This window comes from Triticum dicoccoides, chromosome 1B (genome assembly GCF_002162155.2).
Source record: "Triticum dicoccoides isolate Atlit2015 ecotype Zavitan chromosome 1B, WEW_v2.0, whole genome shotgun sequence".
Classification (NCBI taxonomy): domain Eukaryota; kingdom Viridiplantae; phylum Streptophyta; class Magnoliopsida; order Poales; family Poaceae; genus Triticum; species Triticum dicoccoides.
Window position 1 is genome coordinate 441712785 of NC_041381.1, and position 22537 is coordinate 441735321.

The window sequence follows — 22537 nt, forward strand, 5'->3', positions numbered from 1 at the left end:
AACCGCCAATGTCTCCTGTTCTTCATTGGGAGGCCAGATCTGGAGTCCGTTTGGGGCTTCGGAGAGGGGGATCTTTGATCTTCATCATCACCAACACTTCTCCATCGCCAATTTCATGATACTCCCCATCGAGAGTGAGTAATTCCTTCATAGGCTCACCGGTCCGGGAGGAGTTGGATGAGATTCATATAATTGAGTTAGTTTTGTTAGGGCCTGATCCCTAGTATCCACTATGTTCTAAGATTGATGTTGCTATGACTTCGCCATGCTTAATGCTTGTCACTTTGGGCTCGGGTGCCATGATTTAAGATCCGAACCATTTATGTTATCACCATTATATCCATGTTCTAGATCCGATCTTGCAAGTTATAGTCACTGTCGGCATTCTGGATATGGGGGTATCCAGCCCTGCCTGCCTGTGGCCCACCACATGGCTCCATCGACGGCCTGGTACGACCCAGCTTCAACATCAACAGCTCAAGACCCTCGCGAGGGGCCAAGCCTCGCGAGGCGGATGATGCCAAGACCCCCGAGGGGATCGGCCTCTTCAGGCTGGCTCCCGAGGGGTGGATAGTTCTATGCAACGTGCACCTCACAAGGCTCAGCTGACGTGAGCTATGACGACCAAGGCCAGGCGGGTGCCAGCAAGGCCAGAGCGCCAGTTTCCTCTTCGGTGCAAGGGAGGCAAGCCGCAGGCGCGGAGTCCTGAGGAATCAGCCAAAGGTTTCCATTGTGATGCAACAAGACCAAGACCACCAGGATGGCAAGAAGGAGGTCATCGCCGAGCCCACCGCAGCGTCACAACCAGAGGCTTTTCGCAGGCGAAGACTACTTTTGTCAGGATAAGTTGTACTACTTGTCCCCTTTAAAATGCGGCCGTTGGGGGATCCCTTCCCGCCAACATTTGGGAAGAGGACCAAGGCCACTATAAATAGGACTTAGCCACCACCATAGAGAGGCAACTAGTTCGCATCCACCAGCTCTCTTGAGCTCAAGGACACCTCACCTCCTGAGGCCAGTTCATCCACTATACTAGTTCATCCTAAGTCGTCCGAGGCAATCCACCAAAACGCTGGAGTAGGGTATAACACCGCAAGGTGGTCCGAACCAGGATAAACTACCGTGTCTCTTTGTTCCTTCAAGCTCGACGCGCTAGGCTTAGGAGGATCGCGAGTAGGAAGGTTGGGTAAGTTGAGATCTCCGCATGCACCCCAGAGTTCGAACCTCTCAAGGGTTTGCGGAACCTGTAATCCAACATTTGGCATGCCAGGTAGGGGTGCGTCAGATCTTCTCTTTTGTCGATCAATCCGCCATCACTCTGACACCTCCATGGCCGACGCACGCCGACCTCGCGCCGAGCGCCGGGCCGCAGTCGTCGCCCACCTCGCTCAGACGGCTCCGGTGGGCGATGGTTGTGCTTGTCATGCTCCGTCTCTAGTGGCCAGCGCCGCCACGGGCCCTGTCGGCCACGAGCAACAAGCTTCATCGCTGCACACATGGTGCTTCGCGACGGGCGCACCGCCACCCTGTCACTGACTCCAGTAGCTTCGTCCTCCCACGCGCGTCATGGCCCGGTGGACGCGCAGGCCGATCTGCTCATGGCGCAGGAGCTCCTTCACTACCGCCCGGTCGGCGACTTCTACGAGGAGTGGCTCGAGCGAATTGCTGAGCTCGTCAGCATGGCCGGGGGCTCCGCCGCTCCGGCCCGCTCACTGCCTCAGCAGCCGCCTATCGCGGGTGACGTGGCTCACGGGGCTCCTCCACCACCTCCGGCCCAGGGCGTCATCGTCGAGCCAAGGCGTGTGGCACCACGGCGCGACCCACCGCGCTTGTTTCAAAGGATGTGAGCTACTAGGTGGTGCAGCGACCTCAAGGAGAAGCGCACATACTTCCAGCACCCCTGCACCAGGCCTGCGTACCGCCATAGGAAGTGGCAGTGCACATGCACCAGGACCAGGTTCCTCCTCCTCGACGGGCTCTAGTGGCCAAAGCAGGATGCCACACGTTCGCCCCGGAGCTCCACAACATTGTCTGGCCGAGCAAGTTCAAGACTGACCTGCCCCCACGCTATGATGGCACAACCGACCCCGCCGAGTTCCTGCAGCACTACGAGCTGAGCATCACGGCGTCCAGCGGCGACGAGAAGATCATTGCAAACTGGTTCCCGATGGCCCTCAAGGATGGCGCACGTTCTTGGATCCTAATCCTTACTGAGGGGTCGGTCTTTTCCTGGGAGGAGATGCGTGGCTGCTTCATCGCCAACTTCCAGGGCACGCGCGACCGTCCGCCGGCTGCGGGTGACCTGCATCGCATCAAGCAGCAGCCTGGAGAGACCCTGTAGAAGTATATCCAGCGCTTCAACAATGTTCGCCTCAAGATTCCCATGGTGTCGGACGAGGCCATCATCTCAGCGTTCATCGATGGCATGCATGATGTCAAGATGAAGTAGGAGCTCGCCATCCATGAGGATCTCTGCACAGCCCTGGAGATGTTCAACATGGCGAACAAGTGCACAAGGGCTGAGGAGGGGTGCCTCTCCCTCCTCGAGCTCCCCGATGCTGATCCAGAAGACAAGAAAGCCAAGGCCAAGGACATGAAGCGCAAGGGGCCAGCCGTGCTCACGGCAGAGCCAAAGATGAAGCGCGGCTGCGACCACCCCAAGTCATCCATGACCATTCTGCGTCTTCCACAATGTTCACAGCCACAACACCAACGACTGCCAGGAGCTCAGGGCCCTCCTCGATGGGCGCCTCGGTCGATGCTCCGAGCGCAATGATCGAGGCTACGACCATGGAGGTGGTCAAGGTGGAGGACGCTAGGACGAACGCGACCACCATTAGCAGTGGCATGACTAGCCTAGGGAGGACCGTTGGTAGGGCCAACCTCGCGAGGGCGCCTGGAGGGAGCAGCCTCATGAGGAGCACCCTCTGGGCAATGTAGCTCTGCCTCCGCTGCCTCCACCGCCAAGAAGGAACGAAGATCACCACCAGGAAGAGGGGGTGGGGGCTTCCAGGAGCCATGAGCCATCGCCTGCATCTTGGGCGGCTTGCAGGCCCCAGCTTCCCACCGCATCTTCAAGCAGTTCGCGCGCGAGGTGAACGCAGCACTCCCCAAGCCTGAAGCAACTCGCCCTCTCAGGTGGTCCAAGTGTGTCATCACCTTCAGCTCCTCAGACCAGCTCAAGTGTGCGGCCACTGCCGGTGCGCTCCCCATGCTCTTCTCTCCCGTCATCAGCAATGTGGTTGTCACCAAGACTTTCATCGATGGTGGAGCGGGGCTCAATGTCCTGTCTGTTCAGACGTTCGACTGACTCCATGTGCCGTACTACCAGCTTAAGCCTACCAAGCCATTTTCACGAGTGACGACGGTTCCACACACCCGATCAGGCAGGTCCACCTCCCTGTCACCTTCGGCGAGGGCAACAACTACCGCACCGAGCTCATCGACTTTGACGTCGCCGACATTCGCCTGCCCTACAACGCCATCCTAGGATACCCAGCACTAGCCAAGTTCATGGCAGCTACACACCACGGCTATAACATCCTCAAGATGCCAGGAAGCAGCGGCATCATCACGATCGCATGTCAGGAGAAGGATGTGGTGTGCTTCATCGAGCGCGCCTTCCAGGCTGCAGCAGTCGAGAACCCTGAAGATGAGGGCAGTGCCCTCCCTCTGAGGTCGCCCCCAAGACGAAGAAGCTGCAGCTGGGTCAGGGCTATCGTGATGGAGCATCGCCCGAGGACGCCACGCTGAGCCTCGCGTCCCTAGACGCGGCGCCTTCACCCATCGCGTAGGAAGGCACGCCCGGTGCCCCCCTTAGGCTAGGCTCGGGGGCTCTCCTTGGGAGGGCCTCAAACGTAGCCAGAGTCACGAGGGAAGCGCTCGGGCACCATGTGGAGGCGCTCTCCAGAGCACACGTCCCAAGAGAAGGCATCAGGCGGGAGGCACCAGGTGTTTAGGAGTTCATCAGCAAGGCAATCGAGGAGATTCAAGAGGCAAGGGTTCAGCAAGGCGATCGTCGCCTACCACGAGGCGCAGCTCACTGCCCTGGAAAGGGTAAGGAGTTCCGCCTCTGCATCAACATCCCCGGGCTCAATGGGGCCGCATCCCGGCAGCTCTTCTGGCCGTCTCATGTCGGTCGATGCGAGGTTTCACCCCACAGCTATGTCCGCATGCCCTTCGGCCTGCCTAGCACAGCTATGGCATCCCAGCGCTGCATGAGGTATGCCCTGGCGGCTCGCGAGGCCAGGCATCAGGTGATCCTGGCGGAGATTGAGGCGCACCTCTCGGAGCCTCCTGGGCCCTCTAGGCCTCCTAAGGCTCAGGGCCAGAGTGGCTCGTGAGGAATGACTCCAGCAGCGCACGTTTTTGGATACCCCAACACCTCTTCAGCAACAGTATCAGGTGACATATCTCTATTTCGTTCAGTTTGGGGGCGCCCCTCGGGCTGCATCATCCCCGGGGCACATGGGTCTGTCCCTGTGGCGTGTATCGTTTTGCATTCACCATGATTGTCTAACCGTCTTCCATGAGTTTACCTATGATTGTCACTCTACGGCCATGAGTCTATTCGCACACGAACACGTCACCGTGTACCCTCGACGCCGGGGGTGATGCACCACAGCTCACGTCGAAGGAGACCCATCCGAAAGCATGGTACACAAGCATTCCAGCGGGCGCTTTTGAGGACCCGAAACCCCACACACTCGGGAGGGACCCCGTCAGGGTGCGTGGTGGCTATAGGCTACCCTAGGTCGACCTGATCGCCCCTAGGGCCTCGAGGTTCGCCGCCCTGCAACAAGAAGAACATGCAAAGAATGAGGAAGAAGAAGAACAAAGGAGAAGGAAAAGTAAAGGTAAAAAGTGTAGGTAGATCTGTTCGATTGTGTGTTGTTCAATCAACCGTCACCCCTTAGGTATATAAGAGGCGGCTGGACTTCCCGTGCAAGGAAAAGGCTTGGATTCACGTCCAAAACCCTAGTCAAATTTGGATTGTTTTTGTCTGAACTTCCCAAAACTGTTCGGTTTAAACTGGCTGCATCTTGCGGGTCTTTTTGTGGTGGTACAACGATCTCGGATGGAAACGAGCCCAAAAGCAATCTTGACCACTTCAACGAGACGAACAACTTTCATGTTGAATGTTTTTGGATCAGATTTAATCTTGGGGGTAAAGTCGGTCGCGCAAAACAGGCTATCATCAGACATGTGTCTGGTGGGGCCCCTCCTTGCAGTCCCATTCCGGTGGTTTCGCTCCCCTTTTCAATTCTCTGGGCGGCTGCTTGCACGCCAAGGGGGACCTCATGAGCATCGCGTCTCATGAGATCTTACCGGACCTTGGGCGCTCACCTCCTAGCTTTGACCATGGCATCGCGACCTAGCATACTAGCGACGGCTGAAGCCTGCCTGGGGACTAGGTCCCGTCAGTGTAGAGCGTCGCGCTGTCTAGGGAAAACAAAAGGGAGGAACTGTGCCAAACTGGGATATGCAAATTCATCACAAAATCAAAGAAAGCAAAGCTGACATTGAATACATTCCGATCCTTACAAACCCCACGGGGGCTGATTTTCATTCTGTGCAGGGAAGGCAAAAGAAGGAAGGAAACTACTGAGCCATTGGACATCACCGGTGACACTGCGCAGCAGCTGCTGCTGCACTCCGACTTCGGTGGGAGCTTGGCAGCACGTAACTGTCCTTGCTCGACTCCGGAGACTCGCTGAGCTTGGGAGAGTCACTGGACTCCTGGGAGTCACCGCTGCTGCTGGAGGAGGAGCCCAAGGAGACAGAAGCGGGCCCAGCGCCCGTTGCGGCACCCCGCAGGCTGGTTCCTCCGGGGTAGCACTCCAGCCGTTCGCCCTCCTCGTTGAAGACCTTGAAGAATAAGGTGGCCGCGCCATCATACTCAAAGTGAATTGTCAGGGCTCCCTCTGCGCGGCAAGCCCGGGCGACCTCACCCCATTCGCGCGTCATGAAGACGTCTCCAAAGGGCACCACCTCAACTTCAGCCCCGGTGGCCAAGCTGCAGCACCCAGCGTGCTGCAACCACAGCTCAAGCGGCCCCCTCAGAGGCAACTAGTTGGAAAAGAACCTCGGGAGCCGGATCCAGGAGTCAGGAGGCATCACCGCCCACATCCCAAACTCGCGTGAGCTACCCTCAGCATGAGTCCATGGCGCGGTTGGCAGGGCAATGGCAGCCCTGCCACCATCGTTAGGAACCACTCGACGGCGCACATCTTCATCCTGAGCTTAGGCGTACATGGGGAGGGGAAAACCAGGCGGAGGCCTCGATTGCCAAGGCCTGGTCACCTCTCGCCCTATGCTAGCATCATGAAGGAGGTGGAGCCGCTTCTTCAGTGGGAGAGGATCAGGCCCCTCCCTAGGGGCCTTCCCCTTTTCGGCCACTGAGTACCTCCTGATCAACGCCATGGAAGCGAGAAAGAGAATAAGCAGGTGGGAGCAAGATGAAGGAGAGATGGGCGGGGGGTTCTGCCACTCCCCCACATATATAGCTTAGGAAGGCCAACCGCCAGCCTCCACGACCTCGCGCCATGATGAACTTCTGCATGTCGCAACGTTCCATCAAATCGAACAGTTGCCGAGGGACCATGGGGAAGCAGAGATGCCCACGTCCCATCAATCACCACGCGTCATCAAGGCCGCAGGCGGTTAGGGCCCACGGTGCTCTGCACTTGCCCTTTGGCTTCACCTGGAAGCCAATTCCGAGCATGCCTTGGGCCCGGGGGCTACTGTCGGTGTTCTGGATATGGGGGTATCTAGCCCCGCCTACCTGCGGCCCACCACGTGGCTCCATCGATGGCCCGGTATGGCCGAGCTTCAACATCAACAGCTCAAGACCCTCGCGAAGGACTAAGCCTCGCGAGGCGGTAGACGCCAAGAGCCCCAAGGGGATCGGCCTCTTCAGGCTGGCTCCCGAGGGGCAAAGAGTTCTATGCAAGGTGCACCCCACGAGGCACAGCTGACAGGAGCCATGACGACCAAGACCAGGCGGGTGCCAGTGGGGGCAGAGCGCCAGTTTCCTCTTTGGTGCAAGGGAGGCAAGCCACAGGCGCGGAGTCCCGAGGAATTAGCCAAAGGTTTCCATTCTGGTGCAACAAGACCAAGACTGCTAGGATGGAAAGAAGGAGGTCATCGCCGAGCCCACTGCAGCGTCACGACCAGAGGCTTTTCACATGTGAAGACTACTTTTGTCAGGATAAGCTGTACTACTTGTCCCCTTTCAAATTCGGTCGTTGTGGGATCCCTTCCCGCCAACATTTGGGAAGAGTACCAAGGCCACTATAAATAGGACTTAGCCACCACCATAGAGAGGCAACTATTTCGCATCGACCAGCTCTCTTGAGCTCAAGAACACCTCACCTCCTCAGGCCAGTTCATCCATTGTACTAGTTCATCCTCAGCCCTTCGAGGCAATCCACCAAAATGCTGGAGTAGGGTATTACACCGCAAGGTGGCCTGAACCAGGATAAGCTGTTGTGTCTCTTTGTCCCTTCGAGCAAGACGCGCTAGGCTTAGGAGGATTGCTAGTAGGCAGGCTGGTTAGGTTGAGATCTCTACATGCACCCCAGAGTTTGAACCTCTCAAGGGTTTGCAGAACCCATAATACGACAGTCACCTACTACGTGTTATGATCCGGCAACCCCGAGGTGACAACTGTCGGGACCACTCCCGGTGATGACCATAGTTTGAGGAGTTCATGTATTAACCGTGTGCTAATGCTTTGTTCCGGTTCTCTATTAAAAGGAGGCCTTCATATCCCTTAGTTTCCAATAGGACCCCGCTGCCATGGGAGGGTAGGACAAAAGATGTCATGCAAGTTCTTTCCATAAGCACGTATGACTATTTACGGAATACATGCCTACATTATATTTATGAACTGGAGCTAGTGTCGTATCACCCTAGGTTATAACTATCTCATGATTAATATCATCCAATGAGTCACCGATCCAATGCCTACAAATTTATCTTATATTGTTCTTGCTAAGTTACTACTGTTGCTACTGTTATCGTTACTGCTACAAAATCAATGCTATCACTATTACCATTACCGTTGCTACTGCTGCTATCATCAAAACTATCATATTACTATGCTACTAATCACTTTGCTACAGATAATTAATCTTCAGGTGTGGTTGAATTGACAACTCAGCTGCTAATACCTTCAAATATTCTTCGGCTCCCCTTTTGTTGAATCTATAAATTTGGGTTGAATACTCTACCCTCGAAAACTATTGTGATCCCCTATACTTGTGGGTTATCAAAGATCATTGAATACATGAGATGTTTGATTCCTTGCATTTGTTTTGAGATATAAATATGGTAATATTAGAGTCATGCTAGTGAGTAATTGTGGTTTAGTAAGAATATTTGTGTTAAGGTTTGCGATTGGCAAAGCATGCACGTATGGTCTCTCGTTATGCGATGAAGTTGGAGCATGATTTATTTTTGATTATCTTCCTTATGAGTGGCGGTCGGGGATGAGCGATGGTCTTTTCCTACCAATCTACCCCCTAGGAGCATGTGTATTAGTACTTTCTTTCGATGTCTAATAAACTTTTGCAATAAGTGTGTGAGTTCTTTATGACTAATGTTGAGTCCATGGATTATACGCACTCTCACCGTTCCACCATTACTAGCCTCTTTGGTACCATGCACTACCCTGTCTCACCTTAAGAGTTGGTGCAAACTTCGTTGGTGCATCCAAATCACGTGATATGATACACTCTTTCACACATAAGAGACCTTGTATCTTCCTCAAAACAGCCACCATACCTACCTATTATGGAATTTCCATAACCATTCCGAGATATATTGCCATGCAACTTCCACCATTCCATTTTATTATGACACATACCATCGTTGTTATATTGCTTTGCATGATCATATAGTTGGCATAGTATTTGTGGCTTGGCCACTGTTCATAATTTTTATACATGTCACGCTAGATCTTTGCACATCCCGATACACCGCCGGGGGCATTCATATAGATTCATATCTTTGTTCTAGTATCGAGTTGTAATTCTTGAGTTGTGAGTAAATAAAAGTGTGATGATCATCATTATTATAACATTGTCCCATGTGAGGAAAGGATGTTGGAGACTATGATTCCCACACAAGCTGGGATGAGACTCCGGACTTAAACAAATAAGAAGAGGCAAAAGAGCCCAAAAAGAAAAATATAAAATACAAAATATAAAATGTAAAATATAAAAAATGAGAGAAAAAGAGAGAAGGGACAATGTTACTATCCTTTTCCCACACTTGTGCTTCAAAAGTAGCACCATGTTCTTCATGATAGAGAGTCTCCTATTTTGTCACTTTCATATATTACTAGTGGAAATTTTTCAATATAGAACTTAGCTTGTATATTCCAATGATGGGCATCTCCATAGCCCATTGATTAGCCTCGTTGATGTGAGACTTTCTCCTTTTTTGTCTTCTCCACACAACCTCCACCATCATATTCTATTCCACATATCGTGCTATATCGATGGCTCACGCTCATGTATTGCGTGAAAGTTGAAAAATCTTAAGAACGTTAAAAGTATCAACCAATTGCTTGGCTTGTTATCAGGGTTGTGCATGATAAATACTTTGTATTATGAAGATAGAGCATGACAAGATTATATGATTTTGTAGGGATATCTTTCTTCAGCCATGATATTTTGAGAAGACATGATTGCTTTTTAGTATGCTTGAAGTATTATTGTTGTTTATGTCAATGTTAAACTTTTGTTTTGAATCTTATGGATCTCAATATTCATACCACATAAAGAAAGATTACACGATAAACATGTTAGGTAGCATTCCACACCAAAAATTTTGTTTTTATTATTTGCCTGCTGAGGACGAGTAGGAATTAAGCTTGGGGATGCTTGATACGTCTCCAACGTATCTATAATTTTTGATTGTTCCATGCTATTATATTATCCATCTTGAATGTTTTATATGCATCATTACGCTATTTTATATCATTTTTGGGACTCACTATTAACCTAGTGCCAAGTGCCAATTGTTGTTTTTTCCTTGTTTTTGTCTTTTACAGAAAATCAATACCAAACGGAACGAAAGTTTTTGATAATTTTTCTTGGACTAGAAGACACCTAGGAAGCTTTGGGAGGAGGCCAGAAGACCCACGAGGCCACGACAAGGTTGGAGGCCGCGCCCTAGGGGCAGGGGTGCCTCCCGAGCTTGTGGGTCCCCTATGGCTCCTCTAACCCCGATCTTTGCTTCATAAATACCAAAATATTCCCCGTATACCAGAGGGCACACCAAAAGTACTTTTCCTCTGCCACAATTTTCTATCCTTGTGAGATCCCATCTGGAGAGTTGCTCCGGTACTCTGCCAGGGATTCGATCACGGAGGGCCTCCACATCAACCTTGCCGCCCTTCTGATGGTGTGAGAGTAGTTTACCACAGACCTACAGGTTCATAGCTAGTAGCTAGATGGATTCTTATCTCTCTTTGATCTTCAATACAATGTTCTCATCGATGTTCTTGGAGATCTATTCGATGTAATCTTCTTTTGTAGTGCATTTGTTGAGATCCGATGAATTGTGGGTTTATGATCAGATTATCTATAAATATTATTTGAGTCTTCTTTGCACTCCTTTATGCATGATTTAGATAGCTTTGTATTTCTCTCTGATCTATTGATTTGGTTTGGCCAACTAGATTGATTTTTCTTGCAACTAGTAAGCATGCACGTGAAATAAGGGGAGGAGGTCCACGTGAGGCCCACGAGGCAGGGGCGCGCCCCAGGGGGGCGCCCTGTGCCCTCGTGGCCAAATGGTGGGTCCCCTTGGTGTGTTCTCAGTGCCAGAAATTCTTAAATATTCTACAGAAAATCATATTTCATTTTCAGGACAATTAAAGAACTTCTATTTTTGAGGTATTATTTTATTACATGGATAATTCAGAAAACAGACAGAAAAATACTATTTTTTCTTTATTTAATCTAAATAACAAAAAGTAAAAGGAGGGTATAGAGAGTTGTGCTTTCTAACTTCATCCATCTCATGCTCATCAAAAGAATCCACTAACAAGGTTGATCAAGTCTTGTTAACAAACTTCTTCCGAATAACATAAAACCGGAGAATTCTCGAATAACACTACGTTACCTCAACGGGGATATGCATGTCCCCAACAATAAGAATATCATATTTCTTTTTGACAATAGGAAGAGGGAATTCAAAACCTCCAATAGTAATCGTTGTAATTTTTCCAATAGAATTGATACTATGAACTTGAGGTTGTTTCCTCGGAAAGTGTACCGTGTGCACATTACCTTTAACATGAAAAGTCATATTGCCTTTATTGCAATCAATAATAGCCCCTGCAGTATTCAAAAAGGGTCTAACAAGGATAATCGACATACTATCATCCTCGGGAATATCAAGAATAACAAAGTCCGTTAAAATAGTAACGTTTGCAACCACAACAGGCACATCCTCACAAACACTGACAGGTATAGCAGTTGATTTATCGTCCATTTGCAAAGAGATTTCAGTATGTATCAACTTATTCAAATCAAGTCTACGATATAAAGAGAGAGGCATAACACTAACACCAGCTCCAAGATCACATAAAGCAGTTTTAACATAATTTCTTTTAATGGATGATACGTCTCCAACGTATCTATAATTTTTTATTGTTCCATGCTATTATATTATCTGTTTTGGATGTTTAATGGGATTTATTATACGCTTTTATATTATTTTTGGGACTAACCTATTAACCGGAGGCCTAGTCCAAATTGCTGTTTTTTTGCCTATTTCAGTGTTTCGCAGAAAAGGAATATCAAACGGAGTCGAAACGGAATGAAACCTTCGGGAGAGTGATTTTTGGAACAAACGTGATCTAGAGGACTTGAGTGGACGTAAAGAAAAAAGCGAGGAGGCCAGGAGGCAGGGAGGCGCGCCTGCCCCCTGTGCGCGCCCCCCATCCTCGTGGGCCCCTCGCAGCTCCACCGACCTACTTCTTCCTCCTATATATACCCATACACTCCGAAAACATCCAAGAGCACCATAGATCGGGAGTTCCGCCGCCGCAAGCCTTTGTAGCCACCAAAAACCAATCGGGACCCTGTTCCGGCACCCTGCCGGAGGGGGACCCCTCACCGGTGGCCATCTTCATCATCCCGGCGCTCTCCATGATGAGGAGGGAGTAGTTCACCCTCGGGGCTGAGGGTATGTACCAGTAACTATGTGTTTGATCTCTCTCTCTCTCTCTCTCTCTCGTGTTCTTAATTTGGCACGATCTTGATGTATCGCGAGCTTTGCTATTATAGTTGGATCTTATGATGTTTCTCCCCCTCTACTCTCTTGTAATGGATTGAGTTTTCCCTTTGAAGTTATCTTATTGGAATGAGTCTTTAAGGATTTGAGAACACTTGATGTATGTCTTGCATGTGCTTATCTGTGGTGACAATGGGATATTCACGTGATCTACTTGATGTACGTTTTGGTGATCAGCTTGCGGGTTCAATGACCTTTTGAACTTATGCATAGGGGTTGGCACACATTTTCGTCTTGACTCTTCGGTAGAAAATTTGGGGCACTCTTTGAAGTACTTTGTGTTGGTTGAAGAGATGAATCTGAGATTGTGTGATGCATATCATATAATCATGCCCACGGATACTTGAGGTGACATTGGAGTATCTAGGTGACATTAGGGTTTTGGTTGATTTGTGTCTTAAGGTGTTATTCTAGTACGGACTCTTGAATAGATTGATCAGAAAGGATAAATTTGAGGTGGTTTTGTACCCTACAATAATCTCTTCGTTTGTTCTCCGCTATTAGTGACTTTGGAGTGAGTCTTTGTTGCATGTTGAGGGATTGCTATATGATCTAATTATGTTATTATTGCTGAGAGAACTTGCACTAGTGAAAGTATGAACCTTAGGCCTTGTTTCCTAGCATTGCAATACTGTTTACACTCACTTTTATCATTAGTTACCTTGCTATTTTTATATTTTCAGATTACAAAAACCTATATCTACCATCCATATTGCACTTGTATCACCATCTCTTCGCCGAACTAGTGCACCTATACAATTTACCATTGTATTGGGTGTGTTGGGGACACAAGAGACTCTTTGTTATTTGGTTGCAGGGTTGTTTGAGAAAGACCATCTTCATCCTACGCCTCCCACGAATTGATAAACCTTAGGTCATCCACTTGAGGGAAATTTGCTACTGTCCTACAAACCTCTGCACTTGGAGGCCCAACAACATCTACAAGGAGAAGGTTGCGTAGCAGACATCAAGATCTTTTCTGGCGCCGTTGCCGGGGAGGTTAGTGCTTGAAGGTATATCTTTAGATCTTGCAATCGAATATTTTAGTTTCTTGTTTTATCACTAGTTTAATCTATAAAAGAAAACTACAAAAAATGGAATTGAGGGTGCCTCATATGCTTCATCTTTTTAATATCTTTCGTGAAAATAAGGATTCCGATAATTGTGCTCAATTGCTAGAGGAAGAATGCATTAGAATGTTTTGCAATAAATCTTTTAATGATGAGCATGATTGCAATGTTGTTAGTATGAATTCCTTGAATATCCAAGATGCTAATGATATGCAAAGTTACAAGCTTGGGAAGCTATGTTTGATAAACATGATATTTTTTGTCCCCCAAGTTTTGATGAGTAAATTTATTATGATGAAATCATGCCTCCTATTTATGATGATTATTGTGATGACACATATGCTATAAAGAATAAAGATAACCATGAAACTTGTCATCTTGATTTTAATTTTCAATTGGATTATGCTTCACATGATAGTTATTTTGTTGAGTTTGCTCCCACTACTATTGATGAGAATAAATTTGATTATGTGGAGAGTAGTAAAATTTATATGCAAGTAGATCATGAAAAGAATGCTTTATGTGCTGGTTATATTGTTGAATTGATTCATGATGCCACTGAAAGTTATTATGAGGGAGGAATATATGCTTGTAGGAGTTGCAATGATATCAAGTTTCCTCTCTATGTGCTTAAAGTCTTAAAGTTATGCTTGTTTTGCCTTCCTATGCTAGTTGATTATTGTTCTTGAGGGTGTCCTGGACTATTGGGAGTCCGGATAGCCGAACTATCATCATCGGCCGGACTCCAAGACTATGAAGATACAAGATTGAAGACTTCATCCCATGTCCGGATGGGACTTTCCTTGGCGTGGAAGGCAAGCTTGGCGATACGGATATGTAGATCTCCTACCATTGTAACCGAATCTGTGTAACCCTAGCCCTCTCCGGTGTCTATATAAACCGGATGGTTTTAGTCCATAGGACGAACAACAATCATACCATAGGCTAGCTTCTAGGGTTTAGCCTCCTTGATCTCGTGGTAGATCTACTCTTGTAATACCCACATCATCAATATTAATCAAGCAGGACGTAGGGTTTTACCTCCATCAAGAGGGCCCGAACCTGGGTAAAACATCGTGTCCCTTATCTCCTGTTACCATCCGCCTAGACGCACAGTTCGGGGCCCCCTACCCGAGATCCGCCGGTTTTGACACCGACATTGGTACTTTCATTGAGAGTTCCTCTGTGTCGTCACCGATAGGCTCGATGGCTCCTTCGATCATCAACAACGACGCGGTCCAGGGTGAGACTTTTCTCCCCGGACTGATCTTTGTATTCGGCGGCTTTGCACTGCGGGCCAATTCGTTTGGCCATCTGGAGCAGATTGAAAGCTATGCCCCTGGCCGTCAGGTCAGATTTGGAAGTCTGAACTTCACGGCTGACATCCGCGGAGACTTGATCTTCGATCGATTCGAGCCACAGCCGAGCACGCCGCACTGTCACGATGGGCATGATTTAGCTCTGCTGCCGGACAGTGCCCTGGAGGCCGCACACAAGTCCGCTCCGACCCTCAATTCGGAGCCGGCTCTGCAGATCGAGGACGGGTGGTTAGACACTGCCTCGGGGGTTGCAACCTCTATGGCAATAGAGCCGAATACTGACATTGTCCCTTGTGAAGCTCGTGACTCCGAGGTGCCGGACTCCTTGCCGGACTCCGAACCACCTACGCCCCCTCCAACCGAATCCGATTGGGAGCCGACCATGGAGTTCACCGCTGCGGACGTCTTTCAACACTCACCTTTCGGCGACATCCTGAATTCGCTAAAGTATCTCTTGTTATCTGGAGAGCCTTGGCCAGACTACGGTCAGGACGGTTGGGATGCGGACCACGAAGAAATTCAAGGCCCACCCACCACCCACTTAGTAGCCATTGTCGACGATTTAACCGACATGCTAGACTTCGACTCCGAAGACATCGACGGTATGGACGACGATGCCGGAGACGACCAAGAACCAGCGCCTACTGGGCACTGGAAAGCCACCTCGTCATATGACATATACATGGTGGATATCCCAAAGGATGGGAATGGCGAGGGAACAGCGGAGGAAGACCCCTCCAAGAAACAGCCCAAGCGCCGACATCAGCGGCGCCGCTCTAAATCCCACCATAGCAAGAATGGAGATTCTGGCACCGGAGATAATAATACCCCAGACAGTGCCGAAGACAACCCCCTCCAGCAAGATTCAGCGCAGGAGGACGGAGAAGCCAGCCCTCATGAGAGAGCGGCAGACGAAGAGGTAGAGGATGATAATTACATGCCTCCCTCCGGAGACGAGGCAAGCCTCGACGACGACGAATTTGTCGTGCCTGAGGATCCCGTCGAACAAGAGCGTTTTAAATGTAGGCTTATGGCCACGGCAAACAGCCTCAAGAAAAAGCAGCAACAGCTTAGAGCTGATCAAGATCTGCTAGCCGACAGATGGGCTGAAGTCCTTGCGGCCGAAGAGCATGAGCTCGAACGCCCCTCCAAAGGCTACCCCAAACGCAAGTTGCTCCCCCGATTAGAGGAGGAGGCATATAAACCTGCATCACCAGCGCACAATACGGCTGACCGACCACCTTGTGGCCGCGACAGAGAGGCCTCTAGGCCCTCCACTAGAACCGTACCCTGGCATCGCTCGAAAAGCACAAGGCCACAGGGGAACGCTCCGGACTTGCGAGATATATTGGAGGATAAGGCAAGACAATCAAGATCGATCTACAGATCGCGTGGGCGCCCCATGATACGTGACGACAACCGTCACGCCGGACACAGCAAGTCCAGCCGGGCCGAACATAGTAGACAATGCTCGCTTGAGCTCCATCGTGATACAACCCAATACAGAGGCGCCGCACACCCACTATGCTTCGCAGATGAAGTAATGGATCATCAAATCCCCGAAGGGTTTAAACCCGTAAATATTGAATCCTATGATGGCACAACAGACCCCGCGGTTTGGATCGAATACTATCTCCTTCATATCCACATGGCCCGCGGTGACGATCTTCACGCCATCAAATACCTCCCACTCAAGCTTAAAGGACCAGCTCGGCATTGGCTTAACAGCTTGCCAGCAAAATCAATTGGGTGTTGGGAGGACCTGGAAGCCGCATTCCTTGATAACTTCCAGGGCACGCATGTGCGACCACCAGACGCTGACGACCTAAGCCACATAATTCAGCAGCCAGACGAATCGGCCAGACAATTCTGGACATGGTTATTAACTAAGAAAAATCAGATCGTCGACTGTCCGGATGCGGAGGCCCTCGCGGCCTTCAAACATAACATCCGCGATGAGTGGCTTACCCAGCATCTGGGACAGGAAAAGCCGAAATCCATGGCAACCCTCACATCACTCATGACCCGCTTCTGTACGGGAGAGGACACCTGGCTAGCCCGCAGCAACAACCTCAGCAAAAATTCTGGCAGTCCGGATACCAAGGACCGCAATGGCAGGTCGCGTCGCAACAAGAACAAACGCCACATTAACGGCGACAATAATGAGGATACGGCAGTCAATGCCAGATTCAGAGGCTCCAAACCCGGTCAGTGGAAAAAGCCATTCAAAAAAACTACTTCGGGTCCGTCCAATTTGAACCGAATACTCGACCGCTCGTGCCAGATACACGGCACCCCCGAAAAGCCAGCCAACCACACCAACAGGGACTGTTGGGTATTCAAGCAGGCAGGCAAGCTAATTGCCGAAAACAATGGCAAGGGGCTGCATAGCGATGACGAAGAAGAGACCCGACCGCCGAACAATAGAGGACAGAAGGGTTTCCCCCGACAAGTGTGGACGGTGAACATGATATACGCAACCCACATACCCAAGAGGGAGCGGAAGCTTGCGCTCAGGGACATATACGCGATGGAGCCAGTCGCCCTGAAGTTCAACCCATGGTCCTCCTGCCCGATCACTTTTGATCGAAGGGACCACCCCACCAGCATCCGCCACGGCGGATTCGCCGCATTGGTTTTAGACCCAATCATCGATGGATTTCACCTCACCAGTGTCCTGATGGACGGCGGCAGCAGCCTGAACCTGCTTTATCAGGACACAGTGCGCAAGATGGGCATAGACCCCTCAAGGATTAAACCCACAAAGACGACCTTCAAAGGCGTCATACCAGGTGTAGAGGCCAATTGTATAGGCTCGGTTACACTAGAAGTGGTCTTCGGATCCCCGGATAACTTCCAAAGCGAGGAGTTAATCTTCGACATAGTTCCGTTCCGCAGCGGCTATCATGCTCTGCTCGGACGGACCGCGTTTGCAAAGTTCAATGTGGTGCCGCACTACGCATACCTCAAGCTCAAGATGCCAGGCCCTCGAGGAGTCATCACGGTCAACGGAAACACTGAACGCTCCCTCCGAACGGAGGAACATACAGCGGCTCTCGCGGCAGAAGTACAATGCAGCCTCTTAAGGCAATTCTCGAGTCCGACCGTTAAGCGACCGGACACGGCTAAACGCGCCCGGAGTAACCTACAACAAGACCACCTGGCACGTTCCGAGCACGCGTAGCAATGCGGCCCCAACCCCAGCCCTCGCAAGATTGCAAGACTGGTCCTTCGCGTACATCATTACGCTCTGGAGATACCATGGGCATAGGGGGAGGGGCACGACCACGACAGGCCCAAAATGCGGCTTAACTACACCAGGGGCTCCCAAGTGTGTCATTCTTTTTTTTCTTTTTCTTTCTTACCCACAGAACTCCGTTCACCAGAGGCCCTGTCCGGCAGTAGACCGGTCGAACTCACGACGCAACAGCCAGGGAAGGAGAAAGGCTACGACGAATATCCAGGTGGTCTCCATTACGAGCATTAAATCTGTTTTATACACCATTCCGCAGCCTACCCCTGGAGGGGGACATGTTTAATAGTCCCATCCCTTGCTTACCGCACTACTTGTATCGTTCTGCATTCATGGCAGTATTTCTTGAATAAACAATGAAGCACCTTTTTTCTTACAATTGCATTCCTTTCTTATACATATGTTCATTTATGACATGTCGCATCCGTACACTTTGGTACGGCTAAATACACCAGGGGCTTAAGTTCCCCACATTATGGTGTGATAAGTCCAAACACTTTCACAAGTGCGGCACCCCGAACTTATAGCATTATATGCATCGGCTCCGAATCATGTCTTGGGTCAATAGTTGGGTTTGCCTGGCTCCCATGTTTTGGTACCTTACGTTCCGTTGTATCGGCTAAGGTAGCACTGGGAGAACCACTGAGATTGCGCCCCAGTTGAGCTGGGCGAGCGCCTCAGTGGAGAAAGCTAAAACTGACCGTCATGATGAGGCGAGAGTCGGTCGCTGTTCGAGAGGTTTTTTTGAGTCCCTAAAGACTTATGCCGCTTAGAGCGAGGAACCGGCTTTGTCCGGCCCAGGCGTGGATAGCGCCCCGAATTCGGCCTTCCGAACACTAGGGGCTTCGCCGAAATTTAAAATTATACAATTCTATGGCTAAGTGAGAGTGCTCAAGCATTATAAGTCTGGTTGCCTCGTTCGTTGTGTTGAGCGCCTCCCTAGATGGACCCAAATATGGGAACAAGTGTGCTCAAATTTATCCCGAACACCCCAGCACTTGTGGCATGGGGGCTGAAGCCGACGACTTGCCATCTCTCAGATTTGATAAACAACCGCACAGAAGGTAATATTTTAAATCAACAAGCGTTGCTTAGCGCATATGAACAAAGTTTTCATCGCACAGGATAACAAAATGCGAGTCTACTCAAATATTACATTTTTGGAGCACTCACCCGCAATAATGCGGGCACCCTTCAGGACACCCTTATAATACATCTCGGGCGTGCGATACTCCTTGCCCGACGGTAGCGCGTCCGTCACAAGCTTCTCAGCATCCATCTTGCCACAGTGCACCTTAGCATGGGCAAGGGCCCGGCGGGCACCTTCAATACAGGTGGATTGCTTGATGACCTCAACCCATGGACAAGCATCCACCAGCCGCCGCACCAGGCCGAAGTTGCTCCCAGGCATGGCCTCCTTGGGCCACAGCCGAACTATGAGGCCCTTTAGGGCCTGTTCGGCCACCTTGTGGAGCTCGACCAGCTGCTTCAGATGGTCGCTAAGGGGCACCGGATGTCCGGCCTCAGCATACTGAGACCAGAAGACCTTCTCCGTCGAGCTCCCCTCCTCGGCCCTATAGAAAGCGGCAGCATCGGACACGCTGCAGGGAAGATCTGCGAACGCTCCTGGAGAGCTCCAAATTCGGGTAAGCAACAGGTAATTCACATTCACATGCTTGCTTTGCATGAAAAATGCCTTACCCGCCGCTATTTTCTTCAACGCCTCAATTTCCTGAAGGGCCTTGTGGGCTTCGGCCTTAGCGGCTTTGGCACTCTCAAGAGCCGATGCAAGCTCGGACTCTCGAGTCTTCGAGTCGCGCTCCAAACTCTCATGCTTTTCCACGAGAGCCTGGAGCTCTTCCTGTACCTCCGCCACCCGCGCCGCCTGCTTCTCTCGCCCAGCACGCTCCACAGCCGCATTATGTTCAGCCGCAGATACCGCCTCCTTCAGGGTCGCCACCTCGTTCGTGGCCCCTGAAGTACCCACGTTATCCTTGTCATTTCTCTTGCAACCAAATCCTTTTCTGTAAGGTACAACTTTAATAAGGTGTTACTCACCTTCCTTGTCCTCGAGCTGCTTCTTGGCACGGCCGATCTCGTTCTCGGACCGCTGGAGGCTTTGCTTCAAAGCATCAACCTCCGCATTCAGTGCGGCAGAGGTCAGCACCGCATCCTGCAATCCCATATTGACATATTTTTTAAGACTCCTGCATATATCTTTTTAGATCCTCAGTCCGGCTTTTCTTTCTGAACACCGAACCGAGCATCAGGGGCTACTGTCTATGTGGTACTATTTTACATATATTAATATTCTTACCTCAAAGCCTGTTAGAAGGCTGCTATAGGCTTCGGTCAGCCTGCTTTTGGCGAGCTGAACCTTCTGAATCACTGCACTCATGATAGTGCGATGTTCCTCCTCGATGGAAACGCCATTGAGCGCCTCCAGCAAGTTATCCAGCGCCTCCGGTTGGACGGAGGCCGCTGGTGTCACGGTCTTGCCCTTCTTACGAAGGGGCCGCCTGCCGGACTCCGGAACCACTACAGGTTCCGGTGCGGAGTCCGGTCCGGGAGGTTGCCCTGTGGCACCTCCAGGGCCTCCTCCTCCGGGTGGGTCCCTCTCTGGGATCCCACCTCGGCATCATCGGCGTCACGGGGGGTGGAGGCGGTTGGGAGTGAAGTACTATTCACATCCGACGTACCCAAGGACCCGCTCGATGAAGCGGGAAGATCGTCCTTGGGCGGACTGCAGGGTTGTATGCGGCATTAGAAAGACACCGTGTGGCGAAAAGAAAAATCATGAAGTTATTAGGAAGTCCGGATACTTACGATCTCGCCAGGGGCTTGGCCCTTGAATGCCAATCCTCGTCGTCGTCACTGGCGTTGGCGGAACAGTCCGGGGGAAGACTCCTTCCCTTCTTGGACCCTTCGGCCTCCCTCGTTGGGGAGGCCTTCCTTTTCTTCCCTCCCTCCGCTGGGGGAGAGGCCTCTTTCTTCTCCTCCTTGTCCTCGTGGGAGGAGTCCGCCTCGGAGTCATCGGACGATGAGTCCGATAACCCCTGAAAACGGGAACTCTTTCGAGTGCCAGTGGCCTTCTTCTTGGCCTTCTTCTCCGGCACCACATGGGGTGCCAGAACCAGCAGCCCCGTTAAGCGGGCGTCCGCTGGGTCTTCTGGCAAAGGAGCCGGACAGTTAGTCTGCCCGGCCTTCTTCAGCCAGTCCTGTCAAAGGAGAGGGAGTTTAGATCCCACATAGAGTCAAACTATGAAAAGAAAGTGTCCCATAAAGGATAACATGGCTTACCTTGTCAGCTGGACGCTGCGAGCGAAATCTGCGATCTTCAGTAGCGGATGCGGGGGCCTCGGCGCCCTTGAACAACACCTTCCAGGCCTCTTCATACATAGTGTCGAAGAGCCTGCTCAAGGTTCGGTGCTGGGCCGGATCAAAATCCCACAATTTAAAGGCCCGTTGTTGGCACGGGAGAATCCGGCGGATGAGCATGACCTGGACTACATTGACAAGCTTGAGCTTCTTGTTCACTAGATTTTGGACGCAGGCTTGGAGTCCGGTCAGCTCCTCCGAATCGCCCCAGGTCAGGCCACTCTCTTTCCAAGAGGTGAGCCGTGTGGGGATGCCAGATCTGAATTCGGGGGCCGCTGCCCATTTAGGGTCACGCGGCTCGGTGATGTAGAACCACCCCGATTGCCACTCCTTGATGGTTTCCATGAAGGCGCCCTCGAGCCAAGTAATGTTGGGCATCTTGCCCACCATGGCACCTCTGCACTCCGCTTGGCTGCCCTTGGCTTGACGTTGAAGGTCTTGAGCCACAAGCCGAAGTGGGGCTGGATGCAGAGGAAGGCCTCGCACACGATGATAAACATCGAGATGTTGAGGATGAAATTCGGGGCCAAATCATGGAAATCCAGGCCGTAGTAGAACATGAGCCCCCGGACAAAGGGGTGAAGTGGGAAGCTGTCAGGACCCCGACTCAATGCCACATCGATCTAGCATGTAACACATCATATCACTTTGCGGCCTCACGCACGGTATTCCCACGGGTGCCACCTTACTTGGCCCGGGACCGTTTGCGCCTTTTGGCTCACGTATATGATAGTGTCGCTAGCATCCATCTGACAAAGAACCCGGGCTGACATGGCTAGTCGTGAACCCAAAGTGGCACTAACTTACAGGGACAGGCATACATGACCCAGCAACGAACGTGTCGGTCATCAGCGAGTGAATCCAGGCTGTAGCACTGGGCTAGCAGGACTCCGGTGAACCGGGCTGTAGCGGGCTAACAGGACTCCGGTATTCATCGCGTGACATTTCCCCCAAGGGACAGACACAGGAACGAAGAAGGACACATGCCGGCCAGCCTAAGTGTTCCGGAGCAGTAGCAAGCTACCATGGCTCAATGGAAACACCAGGAGACATTTCCCGGTAAGAGAGGCTACTAAGGATAAACGACTAGATAGTCAGATCCCACACATACCAAGCATTTCAATAACATACACACAATATGCTCGATATGTGCAAATACAACATGGCATCACAACATGACTCTACAACTCAAGTATTTATTCATT